Source organism: Mycteria americana, chromosome 1 (assembly GCF_035582795.1).
Source record: "Mycteria americana isolate JAX WOST 10 ecotype Jacksonville Zoo and Gardens chromosome 1, USCA_MyAme_1.0, whole genome shotgun sequence".
In the NCBI taxonomy this organism is placed as follows: Eukaryota; Metazoa; Chordata; class Aves; order Ciconiiformes; family Ciconiidae; genus Mycteria; species Mycteria americana.
This window is the reverse complement of record NC_134365.1, coordinates 189211196-189235739: the sequence shown is the minus strand read 5'-3', so window position 1 is coordinate 189235739 and position 24544 is coordinate 189211196. Positions and strand designations below refer to the sequence as shown.

The window sequence follows — 24544 nt, the reverse complement described above, 5'->3', positions numbered from 1 at the left end:
AGTTTTATAGAACCCATTTTAAATCTGTTTTAATGAGCTGTTTATGCAGTGATAGTGTTTTTAATGTATGTTTAGGTTCTATGCGACTCTAACTCAGGCAATGATGCGTGAAGAGGGCATGAATTAATAATATGGCAAAGGCAACTGAAATACCGCCAATGTACCAGCCAAAGAAGATTTTGACGTGGGTGCCTGTCTGCTGGTTTGCTTGCCCCTGCCTGAGACTGACAGTTCAAGCTGCCCTTTCTCTCCTCAGGGGTGACTGATTTTGCTGGCCCTGATGCATCCTGGAGCTAGTTAGGACTCCCAGCCTGGTGCATGAATGGTCTCAATGATGTGATGCTGTGGTTGTGAGTGTGGGATGAAGATCAGGGAACGGAGGAATGCCAGGAAGCAGCATTTCATCCCATATGCCATCTGCAGGGCAATCATTCCGCACTTACCTCGCTCCGTATGGGTGATGTGAAGTAGAATGGTACTAAGACTCAAGCCAGCACCTCTAATCAGCTCAGTAGTCAGCTTCACCCAAGGCCATAGCTGGCCAGCTTGAAAACTTCTGCAAGTATCTGAAAAGTGTTGCAAGCAAACACAGATCCCAGAAACCCAGAAACATCTCTGATAGGGAGCATGATGCATGGATGCTGGCTGGGCAAAGACTTTTCAGATGCTTTGTTTGCCTGCAGCTTTTCTAATCGTGGCAGATCTGCATGGGACAGTTCAGTGACCTGAGCCTTGCCACAACACAAGGTATGACAAGGCCTTTTGATAGTCTTTATGTGTGCCTACTTCCTGGCCACTCATAAGGAGCTTCATAATTTGTCTCCAGACATATCTTGAATATAATAACAAGAATAATTAAAACTCAAATAGTAATTTGGTGCGCTGACCATCTGGGATCCAGGCTGAGAGATGAGATATAGTACAGACCCTAAAGCTGTTAGTAAGGTAAGCTTTCTTACTCTTTTTTATAATGAATTTAAATGGTTCTTAAAATATTTTTAAATGAGTTCATACTCACAACAGCTTTGAAAATCTGTGTCTTGCCGGTGGGATCTGACTGCTGCTTCTACTGCTGTGTCTTGGTCTGATTCCCAGCTGGAATACCTGAACCTCTGTATCAGCTGGGTGCAACCTCAGCACAGTGATAAAGGAAAGCAAACAGAAACAGTTGGAAGTTTTTCTAAACACCATTTAGAGAATCCCTTTTCTAATATATGGACCCCAGAGAAAAAAGAAAACGAGGAGGAAGAGGATATTACATGTGCTTTATTAGCATAAGCATGTGATGGCTGTGTCACTTGCTTGAAAAGAGGATGCTGAGAAGTACCAAGTGTATGAAGTTAAAGCTAATGAAAGTGTAATACGCGGTAGTGTTTTACCGAATATGACTTTTTAACAGGGTTTTCTTTTTCCCTGGTAGAATAGCCTGAAAAGGTTGAATTGGGTTTTATTCCATTAAAGCAAGAGACTACACGTTGAAGTATAAGGGAGGAACTGGAAGAATGGCAGAGCCAGAGCAGTTAATTCTGGGCTCACCTTTGGGCTTGTACATCCCAAGTACAGCAGCAGAGTAAAGAAGAGTCGCAGCTGCGCCGATTCTTTTCCAACCTGAAATAATGTCTCCGTGGCAGGGTGTGCCACTCCAGTGCTGCCTTCCCAGGCTTATTAGACTCGTTAAGAGACAGAGCTAATGCTATCAGGTGCAGTGGTACACCGATGCAAATGAGCAGCTTTCGGGGCCCAGGTTAAGCCAGTATGGCACTGTACCCTGGGACTGTGCCAGCTGGTTTGGAGTTAGGAGGGTTAATGCTGAGGCTGTCTATCAGACACTGAGGTGCTTGATATCTCTCGTGCCTCCTTAGCTGGGAAAGCCTCCTGTGAGTATGGTGGAGTTAGACTTCCAAAAGCCTGTATAGGAGAATGAGAATGAGAATGAATTCCAGTTAGCAGCAGAAGGGAGAGGGAGTCCATCCAGATGCCAGGTGCTGGGTTCAGAGGAAAAGGAAAGGGAAAAAGGATGGGTTTTTTTTCCCTGAAGGGCTTCTTTTAAGTTACAGGTGAAGCTGGGGCAAGTGAGAAACTCTGTCTCTTATCTAAGGGTGGACATAGGTTTTTGGCCAGGTGAGTAGTCTAATACTGACTACACCATTTTTGTTTCATTAAAAAACACTGTCTTTAATGCAAGAGGAGTGGCAGAAAAACATCCTGAGATTTTTCATTTTGCAGCCAGCACCACAAAGCACAAAATCAGCTCTTGGCAGCCCAGCTGTTAGCAGTGTTGTCCCATGCTTTGCTGCAGCAGTGACTGCAGCAGCAGTAGTTTGAAGAGCTGTTGCTGTCCCAGGTTGCCAGCCGAGCCCCGATACTGGCTTCTGGCTCTCCCTTTTAGAGGGCAGCCAGCTGATGTCTCCACAGTGCTGTCAGCTTCAGGGCTGTTGGTCAGACAGCTTATACCTTTTAATCTCGAAAAACTTATGTCACCAGCAAGGTTTAGGACTAAAGCAGCTAAAAGGCACTTTTTTCAGGGCCACCAAAAGGTGCATTTTTCTACCAGGGGCTCCCAATATTTTTTTTTTTTCCTTTTTGCTGTTGCTCTTTGCCTGACAGACACTTGCAATCCCCACTTGAAGATCCACACGGTGGTGGGCAGCCTGGGGTTAACCTGAGCAATTCTGCCAGCTGTCTTTCAGACCTGGGTTTACCAGCCTGATCTCAGCTGTCAGCATGTGCGATCCATGCTGCCGAGAATTATCAGGCCCAAGAACAATAACATCACCAAAAAGGCAGTTCAGAGGCTTGCATTTCAGTCTGTCTTTAGCAATTGTCTCTTAAATTGGCTGTGGATCTTGTAGGAGCCATATGAGGTACCCTGGGAAGCTTCATCAGAGGAGGGATACCAAGATGCCAGTGGGAATTGCCACTGAGGGTTTCTGTACCAGCTTCCCAGCCCTCTTCAACTCATTCCCAGGCTGTGAGCCAGGAAAGTTCCTGCTCAGTTCAAGCGTACCAGAGTGTGATTCCCAGATATGTTAGCTGTGGCCGGGGGATGCCTCGTGGTAAGAGTGCGACTGTACAACTAGGTACAGCTGAGAAGAGTGCAGGGAGAGGGGGAGGATAGGGACTGGCAGGACTAGACAGTTTAATTGTGAGACACTGAAGCCCTTCCCTTCTTCACCTGGGAAGCCAGACAGTCCCTTCAGCTTGCATGTGAGGAGCTTCTCTTCAGCACTTAATTTGCACCTTTTCAGGGTCCCACCAGACCCAGGGGAAATAAATAAATGCATGCATACATACATAAATTAAAAACCCCTAGCAAATGAAACAAACCAAAATCACCACCAGAAGAACAGAATCAGTGATAGGAAGGAGGAGAGCTTGGTTGTAAGTGGGTCACATATAGGAGAGACTGCAAGTTCCTTGTTCCATAACAGATAATTTCCATCCCTGGGTGCTGTTCACAATAGAGGAGCTCCACTGATTTGGTGCTCAAACAAGAGGACAGAGGAGGATGACAACCTGGAACAGTCTTCCACCACCTTGTGAAGGACTGGGACACTTGCTCCACTGAAGAGTTTCAGAATAACTTGTTTTGCTGCATGGGACCTACAGGCTTGAAGCCTTTGAAGAGCCAGGAACGGGGCTGGTTCAGTCCAAATTGTCTTGCAGCTGTATAAGGAGGAGGGCAGCGTATTTGTACATTGCTGTGTAGATATATACAAACAGACTGACAATTTCTGTGCATCCTTCAGAAAAATAAAAAGTGAGCCTCCAGGAGGCTGTCCATGTAGGCACCCTTCCTTCTTTACCCCAGGTTGGAAGTCTTTTGGGACAGTTAGGGGCTGACTGAGGATATCCCCTTGGGATAAGAGGAAGGGGGAAATTAGCATCCCAAGAATACCAATTTATTGTAGCAGTGGTGTATGGATGCTACCCCAGTGGGGTAGAGCAGGATAGAGGCAAATGCTGCTGGGGGAAAGCCTACCTACCCCTCAGCCCTGCTGTGTGACCGCTCATTCCTGTACTCCTGCCCTTGCAAATCTTCATTTCTAACAGCGTTTTCGCTCTCTGCCTCACTCTGTTGGTTACTTAGTCTGAACTTGGCTTTCAGCCCCATCAAAACCCTTCAACCACTGCCCTCCTTCCCACCTCTTTGGTCCTACTTTCCTTAATCTGTGCTAACTCCCCACCTTTCCCAGGGGAACACAATTGCTGCTAAATGCCAAAAGATACTCCCCCCCCCCCCAAATAAAAACAATTGAGGTGTGAATGTAATTAACTGTCTAATCTCATGACAATTGTCCTCTCTTCCCCCTCTTTCTCCCTTAGGCTTTGCTGTTCTCTCTCAGAGAATCATAGAATCATTAAGGTTGGAAAAGACCTCTGGGATCATCTAGTCCAACCGTCAACCCAACACCTCCATGCCTACTAAACCATGTCCCGAAGTGCCACATCAGCAAGTTTTTTTAACTCCTCCAGGGATGGTGACTCCACCACCTCTCTGGGCAGCCTGTTCCAATGCTTGACCACCCTTTCAGTAAAGAAATTTTGCCTAATATCCCATCTAAACCTCTCCTGACGCAACTTGAGGCCATTTCCTCTCATCCTGTTGCTAGTTACTTGGGAGAAGAGACCGACCCCCACCTGGCTACAACCTCCTTTCAGGTAGTTGTAGAGAGTGATAAGGTCTCCCCTCAGCCTCCTTTTCTCCAGGCTAAACAACCCCAGTTCCCTCAGCCGCTCCTCATAAGACTTCTGCTCCAGACCCTTCACCAGCTTCGTTGCCCTTCTCTGCACACGCTCCAGCACCTCAATATCCCTCTTGTAGTGAGGGGCCCAAAACTGAACAGGATTTGAGGTGCAGCCTCACCAGTGCCGAGTACAGGGGCACGATCACTTCCCTAGTCCTGCTGGCCACGCTATTTTTGATACAAGCCGGGATGCTGTTGGCTGTCTTGGCCACCTGGGCACACTGCCGGCTCATGTTCAGCCACCTATCAGCCAACACCTCCAGGTCCTTTTCCACCGGGCAGCTTTCCAGCCACTCTTCCCCAAGCCTGTAGCGTTGCATGGGGTTGTTGTGACCCAAGTGCAGGACCCTTGGCCTTGTTGAACCTCATACAATTGACCTCGGCCCATCGATCCAGCCTGTCCAGGTCCCTCTGCAGAGCCTTCCTACCCTCTCACTCACTTCTGCAAAAGGAGTAAATTCCTCGCGACAGAGGATTGTCTTTTGCTTGTTTAATGTGCTCATCTGTATTAAGCAGTACCCTAATGATAATTCTAAAAGTATAAGGCACAGAATAGTTTCTGTACCCAAACTGTGGAGTACTGAGATGCTATAGTATGTTACTGAAAAAGTCTGTCTTATTCCTGCGGGTGAAACAACAGATCATCTTAACGGGAAATGAAATGACTAATAGCAACTGGCCCACGGTGCTCCTTTGACAGGCCAGCTTGTTGAGAGTGGTTTGGTGACTGATAAGATAAGGGAACGGAAAAGAGATGTTGAGAGGCCGTTTTATTGAAACTTAAACAAATCTCATGCACTGTAGATTGGTTGATGTCCTGCCCTAATATTTCAATTTTATTATTAACCAGAAAAACAAAATCAAATCAAAGTTCCCAAGGCACAACAAAACAAAGTGAAAGTTCCCAAGGCACAACAGACCAAAACAGGCTAAATAAAAATATGCTTGAAGACATGCATAATGTATTAACTGTATTTTGCTTCATTTGTAAAAAGCAAAAGAGAACAAATAACCAGTGTGTTGGCCCCTTATGGGCCTTTGTCAGGGACACACTTCTCTGAGCTGTTCAGTGGGGAAACAGATTTTTAAAAACATTTTTTCATAAGAGTTTTTCAAGCTGCCCTACACATATATATTAACTATTATATGTTCTTGGGTTTTATTTGAAGCAGGACATTTCCAGCTCTCTGACTAGTTGGAGGAAATTTATGCCACAAATAAAACAACCAGTTTAAACCTGCAAGCCTGTCTCTAGCCACATATCCTTGTTCAGGAAAATGGGTACTACTGAGCTGTACAGAACAATTTACATGCATGTAGGCTGCCAGGATTGGGCCTTTAAACATAGTTTCTATTATATCCTCCTCAAAATTGCAAGTAGTAATTTAGAAGCTTTTTTTTCTTCCTTCCCATCTTAGTCATAAATCCTCTTACAATGTAACTCTAAGTAAAGTAAATTTAAAGACTGTATTTAAAAATCAAGTGTTTCTTTTTTGTTGTTCTTTTGTTCTTTTTTTTTTTTTTTTTCCCCTTGAGGGGGAGTATCCTGCAGATGCTTTAGAAATTAGAGCCTTATTTCCAGTGCAGAAACAACCATCCTGGCTCAAGTGCTGTCCTTAGCCTGACTCCTGTCCACACACTGTCTAGTCCACACCCAGCTGTCTGCTGTTCTGTGCCAGAGCTTGCTCACCCAGCCATCACTTGGAAACTTGTAGGAAACATCATCAAAATATGTCCTAAACAGAAGAGCGTGGGTTTTCTGAGAGACTTCATACCCTCTTTTGCACCTGAAGCACTATATATATGCAGTGGTGCTGTTGGCAGATGTCAACTAGTCTTTTTAACAAGTTGATTTTAAAGGTGGCAGATTCGAGGCAAACAAAACAAAACAGATTTTCTTCCTGTTCTAATTCCTATTGTATATACACCTGGATAGCTAAAGAAACAGTATGAATTTCAAACCTTTACCTGAAATGACCTTTGCAGAAATCTGGATATTTGCCTCTGCGAACTTGTAGTCAAGTATATATAAGGATTTCTTTTGTTGAACTAATTCTCAAAACGGGCCCAGGCTTTCTCTGTGACCCCTTTACACCCTTTGGAAATCTCTTTCTAATTTTTGTAACAGCTTCTATGTTCAAAAGCTTAAAAAACTGAACTGAAATATTTCAATCTAACTGCAGAGCATATATGAAAGTAGAAGCTTGTATTTCAGAGAAGTGCCCCATTTATATTTGTAGGGTGCAAAATACATCGTATGCTGCCATACATGCAGACCGTCCCTGGTTTTGGAAATGCTTTATGAGACATTTCTTCCGTCACTAATTTCTTGCTTTTATGATCTTTAATATGCATGTGTAGTTGCAAACGCAGAAGTTCAACTGCACAAATGGCTGCTGTTCTTTGAAAGTATGGGTCTTAGGAGTAGGCTACTGAAGACCCTGTCTCCATATTTTCCAGTAGTGGCCTCTGTTTGTACTTACACAATCTCCAGTATAAGAGCTGCCTGTGCGTGCAGCTTTTCCATTATTCTGTTATTATTTCCATTATTAGCTGATGGCACAGATGCCTTAGCGACGGGCGTATTACAAATGCACATACAAGTCACTTGCAGGCACAGGAAGAATCTGTTTTGTTTGAAACATGACCTTAATTTGCCTGGCTGTAGTTGCTTGAGCGCAGACACTTTGCAATTTTAAGTGTTTGAGCAAGAACAAGTGCTTTAAGAATTTTTTCCAATACAGAATTCTTGCTGCTCTTTGGTGTTCAGAGGATGCAGGCTGGTTTTGCAGAAACTTTCCACATGCAAGGCTATAGAGACATGAAAGGATGCCATTAAGATTCTCCCTTGGAAGACACCCCCTAATATATGATAGCTAGGGTTTTTTTTTTTGGGGGGGGGGGGGTGCTTATTTTTATTTCATTCAAGTTTTTCTTCGCTGAAAGCTTTTTGCCACGAGTTGCAGACTCCAAAGTCAGTGGTAACATGGCAAGGGCACATCCAAAATCTTACAAACAGATCTTAATTACACTGTTGTTTCTTAAAGTCTCTGTCAGGCTGATTTCTGCCTAAAGAGCAGCTTGTTAAACTGGAAGCGAGCAGGCTGGTGATGTGGGTATAGAAACTGTTCAGAAAAATAATGACCCTTGCTCTGTCAAGGGCATCTACCTGCTCGTTACTGCGATGACATGGAGTCACAGAATCCCTCAGGTGTCCTTGCTGATTCTTGCTGATAGCTAGCCAGAAAGGCTCTTCACATCTCAAGTAGAACTTGTATATGATCGTTGGCATGGTGAGACACACATGTATCCCCACCAGGCTTAATTATGTGACACACAACGACTGGGAGTGAAAGTGGAGTCCAGAAAGAAGCTCCAGCAAATCTCCATCCCAACAGTTTATCTAGTAAGAAATAGCCTTTGGGAACCCCCACAAGCACTGCTCATTCCTCTAGTCTGTAGTCCGAACTATAATGTATTTCCAAATTCTCTAAATAGTTTAGGACAGCAGTTTTCAACCTTATTTGTGCTGTTAACCTCTTCCAACCACAAAAATCACGTCGTGGCCCCAGTCCTATCAGATTATTTTAAATAAATACAAACATGGCAAGTGTTTATACCCCTGCTGGAAGCATTTTGCAATTATGTACCTTGGTTTTAGAGAAGGTGGTTCAGTCCAAAAGACCACTTCCCTCTGTGCATAGAATTGATCCTCTGATACCATCAGTGCATAATTTTTTCTGGGTCAAGGACAAGACTTTATCATAAGTGAATCTCTGTAAGAAACCAGTATCAAAAGAAATCAGAATAAGCCTTTTGCAAGAGAGGGTAAAGTTAAACCAAAGGAAAAAAAAAAAAAAAGAAAAAAAAAAGAGTACGTTTGTATAACTCATTAACTTCTGACATTTTAGTGCCTTCCATCCAGGAAAATGGACGAAGTGGACAATGTTTCTGATCAAGAAGGGAGTTGTTGAAAGTCTTGTCCACATAGTGAATCCATGTTGGCAGAAAAGTATCCATGACAGAGAGTTACTCATCTGAATAATATTTTAAATATTACCCAGACCTTGTATTTCATGTGCAGATTTCCCAAATCATTACACTGATCGGAAACTTTTGCCAGCTGCTCCAGTGCTTTAAGCACTATTCCTGACATAAAAGCCTCCTTCATTCTCGTTCTTTTCTTCCAGTAACAAAATAAGAAGAAACCCAAGTTTTGCTTTCCATTGCTCCTTATGATCAGCTCTGGGTATGGACTCGATTTGTGCTGTAAAAACCCCACGATAATACAAAGTTGCTTTTTGTTAATAGAGCCAGCATTTGCAGTCCTGATAAAAGCGTTCTCCTCCAGGCTGTTGTTTTCTCTAGACTTACTGCTGCTACGGTGTCTCAGGCAGACTTCATGGTCTTAATACTAAAATGGCTCTTTGCTGAGGAAGTTACTCACAAACGTGGTAGACGCATTGCTATTTTTTCTCCCATGTGCACGTGCGCTACCTTCCTGGTATCTCTTAGAAATTCTTTCCTCCTGTTATTAGTGGTCTCATTTCTAGGTATATGGAGGTTGCAGTATTGTGTATTGGAGATGCAGCTTTGCAGAACAATGAATAATTTTATTTGCAGGATACCGTCGGTCTGGATAGAAGATGCAAATATGTCATCTCTTGACAAAGATTGAATGGATTGCAGTCTTTTTTTTTTCCTTTTTTTTTTTTTTTTTTATACTGGGTTACAGAAATGTTTCTGCAGTCAATTGGTTTATACCACTTTTAGCCCATTTTATGATCTGTTCATGCTGGTGCTATACAGCATTTAACCAGGCTACACTGATATTAAGAAAATCTGTGTTTGCGTGATACAGTTCCTTATTATATTATAATGGAAAAATTACTGCTGTTTTTATTCCTGTTAGGATCAGCAGTAATTTAAGCTCAGTTGTAGCTGCTTCATACTAATATTCAAGTGGTTATGGGCTCTGAAATATTGTAGTGTTCCTTACCTTTCTCCCCTCATTTCTGTGCAGTCTCTCTCAACTGGCTGTTCTGTCTTACCTGTGTGCCTGCTACTGCTCTGGGCTCAGGTGGCCAGCTCTTGTCTCCTTGTTTCAGTGCTAGTCCACTCATAGCAAAAATTAGAATATTTTGCTCACATTTGGGCACACATTTCTAGGGCATTTTGTTCTAGCTCTGTGCTCTGCAGCCTCCTGGATGCTTTCAGCTGCACCTAGTTTAGCAAGAAGTGATTATTGCCCTCCATTCAGCACTTGTGAGACCACTTCTGAAGTACTGTGTCTGGTTTTGGGCTGCCCAGTACAAAAAAGGCATGAACACACTGAAGCAAGTCCCATGGAGGGCCACCAAGATGCATAACGGGCTGGAGCAGAGGATGTATGAGAAGTGGAGAGATCTAAGACTGTTCAAATGAAGAGAAGGCCACTGGGGGATCTTACTGCTGTCTATGATTACCTACTGGGAGGAGACAGGTAAGTCAGAGCCAGACTCTTTTCAAAGGTGCACAGCGATAGGAGAAGAAGCAACAGACACGGTTTGGAACAGATTAAATTCTGATTATATATATTCGGGGAAAAAAAAATCACCATGGGTATGATCAAACACTGACACAAATTGCCCAGAGATGCAGTGAAATCTCCACCCTCAAAGATACTCAAAACTTGACTGGAGAAGCCCCTGAGCAACCTGCTTTAAGCAGCAGGTTGGACCAGATGACCCCCAGGCAGCCCTTCCTATGTAAATTGTTCTATGATAACCTTATCCTCAGAGGGAGAGAGCAGATTATATGGACAGCTTTGGAGGTGTGGATGGGAAGCTCTGGGAATCAGTCTCCAGAGAAGGAGGATTTGGGGGGGATAGCTAATCATAGAACCATAGAACAGCCCAGGTTGGAAGAAACCTCGAAAGATCATCTGTCCAACCTTTTGTGGGAAAGGGAGCCTAGATGAGATTATCTAGCACCCAGTCCAATTTCATCTTGAAAACCTCCAGTGATGGGGACTCTACCATGTCCCTGGGGAGGTTGTTGCAGTGGTTGATTGTTCTCACTGTAAAAAATTTCTTACATCGAGTTGAAACCTCTCCTGGTGCAACTTGTACCCGTTACCCTTTGTCTTTTCCATGTGACTCCTCATGAAGAGAGAGCCTCCATCCTCTTTGTAGCCACCCTTTAAGTACTGGAATACTATGACGAGGATCCCCCCTTCTCTTCCAGGGTGAAGAGAGGCAATAGCTGAATGAAATTCCCCTCCAGAGTTTAATAAACTGAAAGAGAGGAGAGCAAGATGGCTTGCAGGAAAGCGAAGGACAGAAACCAGAACTCTAGCCTACATTCTATTTTTGGAGGACTTGGAGAGGAACTGGGCACAGAATCCCCCTGCTGGCCTGCAGTTTGTCTAGGGGACAGCTAATAGACGGAGGACGTGGAGCACTGGCTGATTCCTATCCCCCTACATAGGTGCAGTAAGCAGGATCCTGAACAAGGCATTCACAGCTAGGCAGGGCTGCCCGACTTGCTTTGCTCCCTGCCCCGCTGCCTGCCTGCCTTCAGTCTCTGGGAGCAGCCAGGCTGCTGGCAGCACAGCGAGGAGGCTGGCGAGTATCATTGCATTAGCCTTTATCAAAGGCTGTTAGCACTGTGTGCTGTGACGTGTACCTGGTATTTGTTACTTTTTCCCTGGCTTGCATGTTATCGTCTTGGATGGATGTGAGCCAGTTTCCAAATCCTCCCCTTCCTCTTTCCCTCCCGCTTGTTCAAAATCCAGCTGCATTCAGCAAGTATAAAAGCGCTGACCTACAGAGCCCATGACAGCCAGCTGCAGTCCCTTAGCCCCTTTCTTTCCTGTTTCCCTCACTCATTTTTCAATTGAAGCAGTTCCGCTCTTTCTGATGCTCAAAATGGGAACCATGCTCCTCAGTGCAGAAACTTTCTGCCCCTGCCATCATTCATGCACGGAGTTCGTCTGCCAGCTGCACCAGGTTAGGAAAAGAATGACTTGTACCATAAGCGTGTGCAGGGAGAGCCAGCGAGTCCATAATTCAGTTTTCAAGTCTATAACATGTTTTGCTCAAACAAGTAATTAATTCAGTTCAGCATTTCGAGTTTGTTATGAGCAGTAATTTCAGTAAGGCACTGTTCAGCAATATAAATCCTAGGAAGTCCTTATTTATAAGTATAACTGCTACTGCGGCATCTTCTGATCAGTAAAACAGGTCTTTTGCTGGCTGGTCGGGTCTCCTCCATGTCAGAGCTGCCTGGGAAATGGCAAACAAAAGCATTAGACTGCTCATGTGAATATTCACCTATCTTCCTCGTACAGCAAACTGTCCCCAGATAGCTGTTCATTGATACCTTCGCCCCATGGCCCCCTTCCCACAACAGATCCCTGGACCAAGGCATCACAGAGGAATCAACTGTACAGAGGAATCCCAATCCGCATCGCCCTGTGCAGTAAACGTAAGGCTGGCTTCCATCCTCTGGGCGCCGGAGGAGCTGTGAACTCCCAGACTGTGCTCTGAAAGTCAGTAGGAGAAGAGGAAAAGAGAGCTACCATGTGCGGGGATTTCCAAAAGTGGAAGCAGACTCTGTACCTGGCATTGCAGAATTGTGGGTGGAAAAATACGTACGTTTTGCAGTGAAAAACTGAACAATGAACAGCACCTGTACTTTCCTTGCCTTTTGGCTGTCATATCTGAAAGGTTCAGACCCATCAGGACACCACTGTGTACTATTTCCTAGCATCTTGCAAAGCTGAATATGAACAAGTTGTGACCTGGGAGCCTCTGGAAATTGAGGGAGGCATGAAAATTTTTCTCTCTGGGAATTTTTTCCAGAAAAGTAAATAGGACACTAAGGGGACATTCCTTCCATTGTCATGATACTGGTGAGTAAGGATGCTTGGACCAAGAGTCTGGAAAGAAAGGGATGCGCTATGATGGAGTGTAACCTTGCTGCGTGAATTAAAGGCAGATAGCAAAGAGCTATCTACAAGTAAGCAACTCTCTGCAACATCTCCGTCAAGCCTAAGGGAACAGCAGTCCAGGGTGTCGAGTGTCCCTGTGTGCTCCAAGCCAAGCGCTGGCTTGTCAGGGGGCCGGGAATTGCAGGAGTGGAAATGTCAGGCTGCCAAGCTGGTCACACCGATTGAGGCAATTTTTGCAATGAGCCAAGAGTTAAACCTTGCGACCAAGAGGTAAACCTTGTGAACCTGTGTCAAACAGCAACCCTTTGAAATCCTGTGGTTTTTATGCATTTGTACTGTTAAAAAATGTCTTATTTGGAAATAAGTCTTAATTTTGAAAACTTTTTAATTTCCCCCCTTTACGTACTGTTCTTGCACTATAAAAAGGCATCATCTGCTGCTTTTAAAATGTACTGTAAGCTGTAAGACTTGCATAACAAATGCTACATTAAGATAATCACCCTCTTCAGACCAGTAGGTCATGGCACTGAAACTGCCTGTCCATGAAAGCACAAGTTCCGCAGCTTTAGAAACCCTTAAAAGCACGCAAATAACTCAAAACTGATCCACAGAGAAATAACCTCCCCTTCCCCACTGCTGCCCTGCTGTGGGAAAGGCCTTTCGCTATCCCTCATTTCCCCCCAGAGTGAAATCACATCCACCATTCAATACAAAATTAATAAAGGTATATAGAGCATGTTGAGCAAACACTGACATATCCCCAACGGTGAATTTACATCCCCCCCATTCTGTTTAAAATTAATAAAGGAAGACAGAGCACACAAAACCAACACGGGAGAGTATAAAACCCCACACGCAGAGCCCGCCAAGGCTTGGCACTGAGAGGGAGCTGCTGCGCTGGAGCGAGGGACTCTAAGCATCAGGCAAAGCAGGCATTGGAAATGCTGGTTCCCTTTCTTGGCCAGGTTCAGGAGGGCTCCCTGGCAGTGTGCCCGGTATATTTGTCACTTGGGAGTGGGTATCACCTGGGTTATTTGTTGCGTTCGCAACGTTCCTGCGCAGTCGAGTTCCCTTTCCCTTCTTCCTGCAGGTGATGTGCAGGATAAAAGATGCTGTTACAATCGGAGGCTTGCTTGGCTGCCTCCCGCCCTCCGCTTGCCTTCTGCCCTTCCCTCTCCCAAAGGCACACTCTGCTGTCGTCGGCATGCGGGTATGGGACTGTAAAAATGTTCTGTGATCCAAATAGCCAGCCAAAGGCTTTATTGGCCGTAGTGATGGATCAGGGACTGTCAGGGCAAGGGAATGCAGATACTATTAATGTCTGTGGCATTAGTCCCCTTCAGCAAATTGCCCTATTTTAGTACAGAAAATAGATGAGAGTCCCCAGAGATTGCCTTAGGGAAATTACCTGAATGGTTAGCTGGCCCTCAGGTACCTCTCTATAAGCTGGGAGGCCTGGCATGGAGATTAAATACCAGGAAGATGGGCTCTAGTAGTTGTTCTACAGAAATTAAGCATAATCCTTTGTACTCAAAGCGATCAATAACCTCTTCTTGACTGGCAAACATTACATCTGTACCCTTCAGAGCCATGCAGACCTCCTCCACAGGTGCCAGCCATTGGTCTGGCTGCAGAAACTTCCCACAACCAATCCGGAGCCGTTGGAAACTGGCAGTTTTCAAAATGGTTATGGCCACACATTTCTGAAGAGATAAGAGTTGTCTTGTATTGCACGCTGGCTTCAGGTTAAGCTTTTCTTTATCGCTCTGACGTTCTGCAGACACCGCCGGTTACCCCCAGGTTTGCAGCCAGCTTCTCCCACCAGTTAATGCGTATTTTATGAGCCCAGAGATGATGCTGCAGAGAGTGGAGCTGTGCCAAGAAGAGTTGTTCCTGCTTGTCTTCATCCTTGTCTCTTTTTTTTCTGTACTTGCGGCAGCTGAAGGGGGGGAATGCTGTAGCTGTGGCAAGAAAAAGCAGCCCAAACTGCTGTGTAGTGTGATGGCTGGTGTGCAAATTTACAGCTGCCTGGGAGCCACGTGTCAACCGTGTGTCTTAGGCTCCTCGTATACCAACTCTTCACATTGCTGCTAAGAGAAACTGCACCAGCCTGTGGTGGTCTGTTAGAGAACTGCAAATGGTACGGAGTGCCCCAGAAGTGGCATCTATTTGGGGACTGGCTTGCAAAGACTCCGGAGATTTTTCAAGTTTGATCCCCCAGGTGGGATCAAATCGGTCACTAGGCATCCCCTTGTGCCCTGTGGGACAGACCCACAGCGTCCTCCGTCTGGCAGCACCTCAGTGGGGCCTGGGTACGTGGCCAAGCTGCTAAGCCACGAATTTCAGAAGCATATTTCATAAGCAATGCCTTATAGCTAACTTAAAGGTGAGCTCTTTGTTTGGATGAGGCGACTGTGCGTTAGGTAGGATGAAGCTGTTGCAACAAAACATCTTCCTTCCAAGAAAATCCTTTCCTGTAGGCGAGTCTTTAGTCATCTTTGTAACCTTTGTCATCCTCTCCTCCCTGGGGAGTCTTCTCTGTGACCTTTGCTATTGTACCAAGGCATCTCATAAATTATTATTCTTTTAAATGGCACTTAGGCTGTCGTAGTGGCTGCTAGCTTTGAAGATTTGCAGTCTACCCTGTAATTTTGAGAGGGAAAAAAAAATGGTTAAGTGACAGAAGAAATATTGTACTTCACGATAAAACTACTTTTGTGTTTCGTTTTCTGCTCAAGTCATTCATATCCCTGTCACTAACCTCATTCAGGTCAAGGGCTTGAGGCAGAGAACGGGCATGATATTTTTGGTCAGACTGATGCATCTGAATATTACAAACATCTGTAATTTTGAAATTGAAATGAGCACTGTGTTAAATCCTCAGGCAAATAATATTAAGGTGTAATAGATTATTGAAGTTTGCATTTCTTTTGGCAATTCAGACCAAGGCTCTTTTGGCTGGTTATTCCAGATATTAATGAGCCCGCTCACACAAAGGGAGATGCTCCTTATGGCTGCAGATTGGATCCTGGATTCTGCGAACTTCATAGGAAATTCTGCGGGCCAAGTAGTTGAAATAATAAAGAAAAAATTAATCAGGCACACATTAAATGTGAAGCATGGAAGAAAACATCTGCAGCACTCAGTGGACGTCTGGGTAACATACTTGCAGTGCTGTTTTGCCAGCTTACATCTGGAGTGGTTCATCAGAAGAGAACAGATGCTAGTGTGAAATAGGTCATCATAGCAGCAGGGCATCAGAACAGAGACATTTCTTTTTTTCTTGCAGTAACAGCTATTCCTTTTTATTCACACCAATTATGAAAATGTTAGCCAAGTCTGAAATGTGAATGCATGTATTGTGACAAGCCAATACTCTTAAAGGGCATCAAGGTAAAAACTAGCGTAACAAGGAAGCTTCAGAGAAGCAGTCCCTTTGCAGTACACACTGAGTATCCTTTAACAGACATAGTGACTATTTTTTGTTAAGATTATGATTTTTTTTTCCCCTTGCTTTATTTTTGTATTTTAGTAGAGATGTTACTGAATGCCTTCTTGGTGGCAAATGCCCAGAAGCGGAGATGCTAATTCACGGGAGTTTCATCAGTCATTTCAAAGGAGAGGTCACATAGATAAGAAAAATGAACAGTACGCAATATGTGAAGCAGTGACATTCAATGAGTCCTTGTCACTAGCAGCCATTAGCATGCAAGCCTGCTGTTACGTTTCAGTGCTTTATGTGCTTTTCTTGACCAGGCAGGGAGCCTTCGGATCACTGTAGCAGTTAATACCATACAAGTTATTGTTTCTTTCTTGAATGCCTTATATTTTTAGTACCATTTAGATGCTTCTCTGTCCCCTTGTGCATCTAAAATTTTAAAGAGAATCAAAGAATGCATAATTTATATCTGTCCCAGAGGTAATGGAGTGACTCAATGATATCTGTGAAGGGGATGATTTTAAATTTCATGTCTTATGCAAGAGGTGATTTTTATATGAAAACTGCAAAAATTGGCCTCGGGGATACCCAGATAATTATCCTTACAACAATGGGTGTGGATTCCAGGGGGATTATAGCAGAAGGCTATAGTGTATTGGATTTACCCTTGTGTATCATGGTTGTCATGATCGAAAACATAGCAACTGATAGATCTCAGGAAATATAACTTGTATTTTGACTTGGAATAGCACATGCAGGAGGTGTGAAAAGACAGGTTTGCTTTGAATCTGTTGAAGAATTCATGCAAGACGCGAGGCATTTGTTTACTGCTGAAATTTTTTCCTTTGGTTAAAGGAAAAAACAATTGTTTACTGATGTTGGGCAGAACCCATCAGTACATGGTTTATCACACAGCACAGTTCCACTAGACTATTTCTGGTTTCATTTACCAAAAGCCTAGAAGTGCCATGGCTAGAAATAAATGTCTGCTTCTTTGATATGCTATATGTTTGAAAATGCACTTTAAGGTCTGTATTACAGACAGTTCAAAGGGAATATAAATTGGTGCAGTATTCTCTCTTTTTTCTTTTCTTTCCAATCCAGTCCCACATATTCATTGCATTTTTATCAAGACTGTTTTCAATAACATGTATTTAAAAACAACTTACCATTTTGTATTTTATTTAACTTGGACTTTGTTTTATTTAAATAATTGTTATGATATTGCTGCTTCCGTAGTTTAAAATGTTTAACATCCTCTAAACCAATTCTACACTGACTTTTAGCATTCCGTATCCAAGGAGACAGCTGATCTTATTTGCTTTTCCTTTGGAAACCCTCTAGTTTTAACTATTCTTTCCACTTCTTGCAGGGTTGGCCATGAGAATTTGTAACGTTCCTTTGGAAATACCGTGATGGGGCCGCTGAGAAGTTACCTTGCTTCCTACAGGTCTGTAAACTCTATTGCATTCTCACTATTTCAGCATGTAGACTCCTGTGCTGACTTGTTATCTTTTTTATCTCAAATGCATGCAAAGCAAATTAAAATCCAATTTTATTCTGGAGCAAGTGTGAGAAATTATTTTCGTTTCTTGCAAAACGTTTAGGACATAACTCTGTTCTGTTACTGTTGTATAAATGTATAGTAACCCATTTGTCTGTCTTTTGAAGTGAATTATTGCAGTTTATAGAGTTGAACTGCAGAAAGGAATTGGGCCTGTAAGTCATTTTCACCTCACCACTATGTCTTTCAGTACACGTTGAAACTGCATTACCCTAAAAGGCCCTGCCGTCGATTGCTCCCACCCAGGTTGCTAATATGTGAGCGGCTGTCCCACAGCTATAGCTGTGGATGTTTCGAGAAGCACAGTTAGCAAAGGGTCAGCAGAATTACTGGGGCTTTCAGGTCAGGAGGAGCTCAGGTTCATGGAAAGTTTAAGAAAATAATAAAATAAAAAAAAAAGTTGATATTTAAGAGACTGTAAAAAGAGCAGAATAATAATGGCTTGACTCCTGTAGTGTCAGCATGGCAAGGAGCAGTGAGGAGCCTGTAGCTAATGCTATGTCCTTGTCAGCCAGAACGATAGTGTTCTAAGCACTGCGGCCCGTGATCGCAATGATTTAGAGGGTGGAAAACACTCCTCTGCATTTCAATATGTTTTCCTATGCAGCTACATAACAGAGAAAAATTTGATTTCTTACTGCTTTCAAAGGTAGTACCAAACAGCATTTTAATAGAAATTTGGTCAGAGAAACCAATGGGAATCAACTTTTCCATCTAGGTGGTCATACCGCACTAGCGGAGCACACTCAGCATCTGTGGGAGTTGTACCTGGCCCTAAATAATAGTTTTCAAAAATGTTTGTGTTTGGAATATGCTCTGTTTCATTCACTTGGTTTACCTGAGAGCACTTTGGGTATTATTGCTTTCCTTGTTGCCTGTGTAGTCACTTACTATGCCATTAGTCTGTATGAATTCTGTCAGGAAAGTGGCTTGTAAACCTTAAACAAAAACACACTCAGGTGGATTTAGGGGATGAGAGGTATCCAAAACAACTTTTAATTCATTCTTGGAAATTCTTATGATTTGGTAATACCTTTTAAAGCCACCCCAGCTCCAAAATGCTTTAGGAACTATTTGAACCTAGAGGTAAACCTCACACATGGCTACAACTTCCATAATGAGCAAAAGCCCTAGATCAGACTGGTTGAGATACTGCAGATACAGATCTGATCATGATGCCTTGGGCCTGTGTTGAGTGAAAGCTCTGTGTTCAAAAATAAGTAGCTTTTCAGAGTAATTGCACAACCGTTGAATGGTCTGTGTCATGCTAAAGATTTATGACTGCGCTCTTTCTTTCTTTAATGATGATATCCCTTATGGCAAAATTTGTGGTTTTCTTTGGCAGGGGGAGAAAGAAGTGCAAACACTGAAAGACATTTAGGATACAGGGAGAAAACTTGTTGCACGTGTTGGCATATGGTTTGTAAATCCTTTACTAGCAGCAGCAGCTTTATAAAATCTTCCTTTCCAGACCTGTCTATGAGTGTTGTTTGAATCACGGCTCACCAAAGACTTCCAAGAGCTGCTGCTAAATTTGCCGAAGTAAAGTGTGGTTGGGCCTGTGTCCTAATGAATTTGATACAAATGCAGTCAACAGCTGCTATGCAGAGCAAGCTTAGGCAAGTCATTCGTCTAAAACATGTTTTTAAAAGCTTCCTTGTTCACAAGCCTGATTCCTGAAAATAATGGCTTTGTGATACACATACAAATTAGTATTGTGTCATTTAAAAAGAGGATAAATATTATATTAATTTGATACATGTACATATTAGATATATATATATACTAAGTGGCATAAAGTAGTTTGGGTATGGCTGTGCTGCACCTTCATTATAATGCAGAAGCAAAGGAAAACCAATTAAATTAAAAGGCAAGACATTTCTACTGAAAAGGAGATACAAGGTGTAATTTTTCCTTGGAAAGTATTGCCCCAAGTTATTATCAAAAGGTGTTGCATTGCACCTTTGCAAGAAATAGATATTTACATCAATAGGAATGCCATCACAGATATATTTTTCATATTACATAGTTATAAAGCAATTACACAGTAGTTGCCTGGCTGAAGGCTGAACTCACTAGTCCTCGGCCTGGGGTTTGGGTGAAGCTTCTTCTGCAGCTGTGTAGGTATCTCTTGCACCACTTCTCTGTAGCATCTGGTATTGACATTGAAGGAAAACAGGATACTGGTCTAGCCAAATAATTTGTTTAATCCAGGTCAGCTTTTTCCATTTATCCCATGTCTTTCACTGCAAATTTAATGTATTTTTTTTTCTCATAAGTACCTCCTCCTCTTGTACAGTTCTTGTTTTCTTAATCTCTCTTTTATTTCCTGCCTATGATCCCTTGCCCATTCTCCAGAGAAGCCTCCTTTTCCCTGACATCTTTGTTACTTATCCTTGCTTTGTTGGAGTTTCATTCGTTTATTGCTGGAGTTTCTTAATTTTTTTATTGGGGTAACTAAATGAGGCATCTCTCCAAATGCCTCTTGGGGTGTCCTCGAACCTTTGCCCTTGGCACCCCTATGGTGAAACAAGTGTCTTGGTTTTAGGGAGAGCAGAGAAAAACAAAGGCTGTGAAAACACTTGAGAGCATTGAAGGGAAATAGGCTGCCGTGTGTGATGGGAAGCCCCCGTCTCCCGGGGCTGTGCTCCTCTGCCCTGTCCTCCTGTTACAGCCTCCTGGGCACATGGTTGGCCAGGGCTGGCTCCTAGGGGGGTTTTGGTGGAGGGAGTGCTACGCCATTGCTTTGCTGTTTCTTCAGTAAGGAAGACACAACTGGGAAAATACCGAGCTGGCAAAAGTCATGGGGGGGGGTAGAAAGGAGGAGAACAGCCTAGGGAGAGCACTTTTCCACCAGAGCACGTAAGCGTGGCAAGCATACCTTTGATCTCCATACCAGCGCTGCACGTGGACCTGGAGAGCCCCGCTGCCACTGTATTAGATACATATGCCTGCCTTAAAGCCATGCTGCCAGAGAGGCCAAACTGTCGATGCCACTGGGCTTTGCTCATGTCTCAGCTGTCCTGCCAGAGGCTGCGAGGGTGATGAAGTGGCTGCTCGCACGCGTTGCGTGGAGGTCTGCAAAGAGAAAGCAGGGGGAGCTGATGCACAAATCAGAACCGTGGAGGCAAACAGGAGTGTGTTATCTTTGCGCACCTTATATGCAAATTACCCGGCTATGAAAAGGCAGAAAGGAAAGGGGATGTTACTACCTGGAAATGTGCCATGTGTGCATTTGATGCATATATTTGAGTTATTGAACAGATGGAAGCGAAATAGCTTGGTAGCTGGAGAAAATCTATAAGCTAGATGCTCAAAGGAAATGTGGCAGAATAAAATGGGAGGGTGGGGGAAGTAAATCTCACAAAGCCGCCGTGGAGGAACAGTTGCATTTTATTAGAACAGAATTTAAACCAAGACTCTGAGTTTGTAAAGACTACTATGCCCAAGTCATGGGGTGTATGTGCAAGGTGATATGAACACATATATGCATTTTTTTATTTGAACGATGTTTTAGAGGGTCTGTGACCATCCGACTCTGTTCTTTTATTGCCCACAGCAAGACAAGAACAAGTGATTATTAGAAAAAATAAAATGAGAATTTGCTGACCTGAGTAAAAGCTGCAGCCAGAGCAGGACTTCTGCAGGAGACTGAAATTAATATGGATGCAGGGAAAACAAACCAACCAACCTGGACAGCAGATGGACCTTCCATTGGGTTTTATGTTTTGAGTTGTTTCTACGGAATTCCTAGGAATGGTGGCGAGTGCTTTCTCTGCTGGAGGAACAGCCCAGAAACATCTTGAAATACCTCCCTGTTTTTTAATCATAGCTACTTCCCAGAAGAATGCAAGCTACACAAAGTGTCCATAGACTCAAATCAGGAGTAAGGCTCTTTACCATTCTCACCCCAGTGCCCATCATCTTCTGTTTCAAAGTGACAATTAGATGATGATCTTTGCCGAGCTTAACTCCTGGGATGTTACATAAAAAGAAGGGAGATCTTTTGTGTCAAAAATCAAGAACACCTTAGGGACACCAAAGATCATTTGGCTCATTTGCCTGGGTTACCAACGAGAGCAAAGATGGCTAGATAATCTGTGAGAGATGTTTATCTAATCTATTCATAAAAAATCCTCCAGTGAGGAAGACTTCAGTGCCACCCCGTGTAGTCTCTTCCAGAGCTACACAACACTTAGAGAGTATTTCTAAAATCCAAGGTATGCTTTATTTGCTCCATAGGAAGCAATTTGGTGTCTTATTTACGGTGAAGATCGAGAACAGTTCAACATAACTGTCTTTATGGTAATCTGTCAAATATTAGAAGGAAAAATTACTTACACTGTAGTTAATTTCATTTGTTTATCTGTTTTTCAGAATAAGCATTTGCAGCTCCTATAGGTTCCATTCCAAAACCTTTTTTTCCTGTCTTCCTTCCATATACCTGCATCCCTCCATGTATTGTTAACTTCGTGACTCAAGTGCCAGCATTAAGAAGCTGAATATAGTCAATATGACTATACAAATTGTGTAAAATAATTTACAGAATTTAGAAGCTCGATAATTAATTATGGAGGTATACCCTCAATTAAAATGACTCCAATCCATATCTTACCTCAGCTTTGTCTAGGTGGAATCACTGCTAGTGTCTTCTCTCATCTTTCCTTTAAACTCTTCTCAGTATGATACTAGGTAATGAATGACATTGTTGGAGAGACAATAAGTGTGCAACTGATAGCTCTCAGCATATGGATAATGACACATCTTGCACCTTTTCATTGCCCACATTCTGGCTGCACAGAGATATCTCAACAATAGATGAGGTGATATGGTGGCTGTAGCACATTTCTGAAACAATAATTGTCCATTCAGGTCCCTTTAAAAGAAAGACAGCAAAGAACTGCTAAGTTTTCTATCACTAAGGCCCCCAGAAGACTCAAATCACACATCATGAATAATAATAATAGAAGAGGGAGGACAGCTGCTCAGCTGAGCATCATCAGTATTGACACCTTCCAGGAGGAGTAATCAGTAATCCCCTTGACCAAAGCAGGTGTCACAACAAGATAAAAGTCATAAGCTACAGCTCCAGTGAGAGTCTGTTGCCATAGTCAGAAAGATATGAATTGATTTCACTTCTGAAAGGCAGTTAAAACATCTTCTCCAGTTGAGAGAAGGAGAAATCTACTGTCACTGCTACTGTCCAAGTCTCCAAAAACAGCAGTGAAACTTGCAAAGCTTGTTACTTAAAAAAACAAGGAGTGTTCAGATGGCCGAGTGCCAGGCAAAATGAACAGTTACAAAAAAATCCTTTCTTTTTTCCACCAAAGCCCAGCATAACGTTGGCAGGTTTATGTCCTTTCTCTACTGCTTTTTAGCTAAAGTATGTGGAAAGGCTACGAGTTCAAATAAGAAACATTAAAGGATTTTTTTTGGATTTGTGTACATGAGAGAGAACGATGGTGAGTTTGGCCCTCCAATTAATATATTTACAATGCTATTGCCATTAGAAGCTGTCTGTGATGATTATTCAGCTCCTTGTTGCCAGCCTTGTAAAAACTCTTTGACAACAGCTTAATTCAGGAGCAATATTTGTTCATCTTCAGAACTCAAAACCCAGCAAATTTCAATCAATATCATAGAGTCATAGAATCATAGGATCATAGAATTATTTAGGTTGGAAAAGATCTTTAAGATCATCGAGTCCAACTATAAACCTAACACTGCCAAGTCCACCACTAAACCATGTCCCTAAGCACCACGTCTACATGTCTTTTAAATACCTCCAGGGATGGTGACTCAACCATTTCCCTGGGCAGCCCCTTCCAATGCTTGATAACCCTTTCCATGAAGAAATTTTTCCTAATATCCAATCTAAACCTCTCCTGATGCAACTTGAGGCCATTTCCTCTTGTCCTATGGCTTGTCACTTGGGAGAAGAGACTGACACCCACCTTGCTACAACCTCCTTTCAGGTAGTTGTAGAGAGTGAGAAGGTCTCCCCTGAGCCTCCTTTTCTCCAGGCTAAACAACCCCAGTTCCCTCAGCTGCTCCTCATAAACCTTGTGCTCCAGACCCTTCACTAGCTTCATTACTCTTCTTTGGACGTGCAAAATAATAGTAAGGCAAAGCCTTGAATTTGATAAAGTTTCAGCTTGCTTTCTAGGCTGAAGTGTAGCACACATAGCACTTTGAGATTGAGAGTCCTAAGATATACTGCTCCAGATTGACTCAGATTTCTAGGGTCAATTATCACGTCAGAAAAGGGAAAATATAGAGAAATTTATTATTAGATGCCACAAGTGAAAAAAACAAAAAAGCAAAACTTAAAGGAATCCACATCAACATTAATATGAGTTGGTTGACTCTATAGAAGAAATGATCCAATAATGGCTGTAGGCAACCATTCAGGAAATAATGTGTTCCTACTTAATATCATCTGTCATTAATCCCACATTTGAAAAAAAAAAAAAAGACCACTGAATAGTGTGTTCAAGAGGCTTTATAAGAATCAGAGGAAAGCATGACCAGGCAGTTTGCTCAAACAGCAAAAATGAAAGTAGAAAGATGAAAGAATATCTTGGGTCAAGCCACTCTTTAACTTTGAGCTTTCAGAACACTATTAAAAATGAACTAAGGAAAAGGTAATACATACTATTGCCCAAAATATCTTAGAACTCAAAAAATTATTCTCCTGCTAACTAGCCACAGGTGTTTTTTCCTAGAATCATAGAAAATTAGCAGGTAGCTTGAGGGCCCTGCAGCTGCGTCATCTGTGTTGACACTCCTCATCAGAGCTGTGGCTGATCCGTTTCTCAGGGCCTCCACTGATGGACATTCTCTGGGCAATTCATCCCAAG

General features: G+C 43.0%; 1 protein-coding gene across 8 annotated transcripts in view; it reads left to right on the top strand.

Moving 5' to 3' along the window:
* ENOX1 (ecto-NOX disulfide-thiol exchanger 1) overlaps positions 1 to 24544 on the top strand; it is a 397458-nt gene that overhangs the window by 117998 nt on the left and 254916 nt on the right. For all 8 annotated transcript variants that reach the window (XM_075489098.1, XM_075489137.1, XM_075489072.1 and 5 more), the window contains one exon: positions 17493 to 17570. The gene's annotated coding sequence lies outside the window, so the exon portion shown is untranslated. The remainder of the gene's footprint in view (positions 1 to 17492; positions 17571 to 24544) is intronic.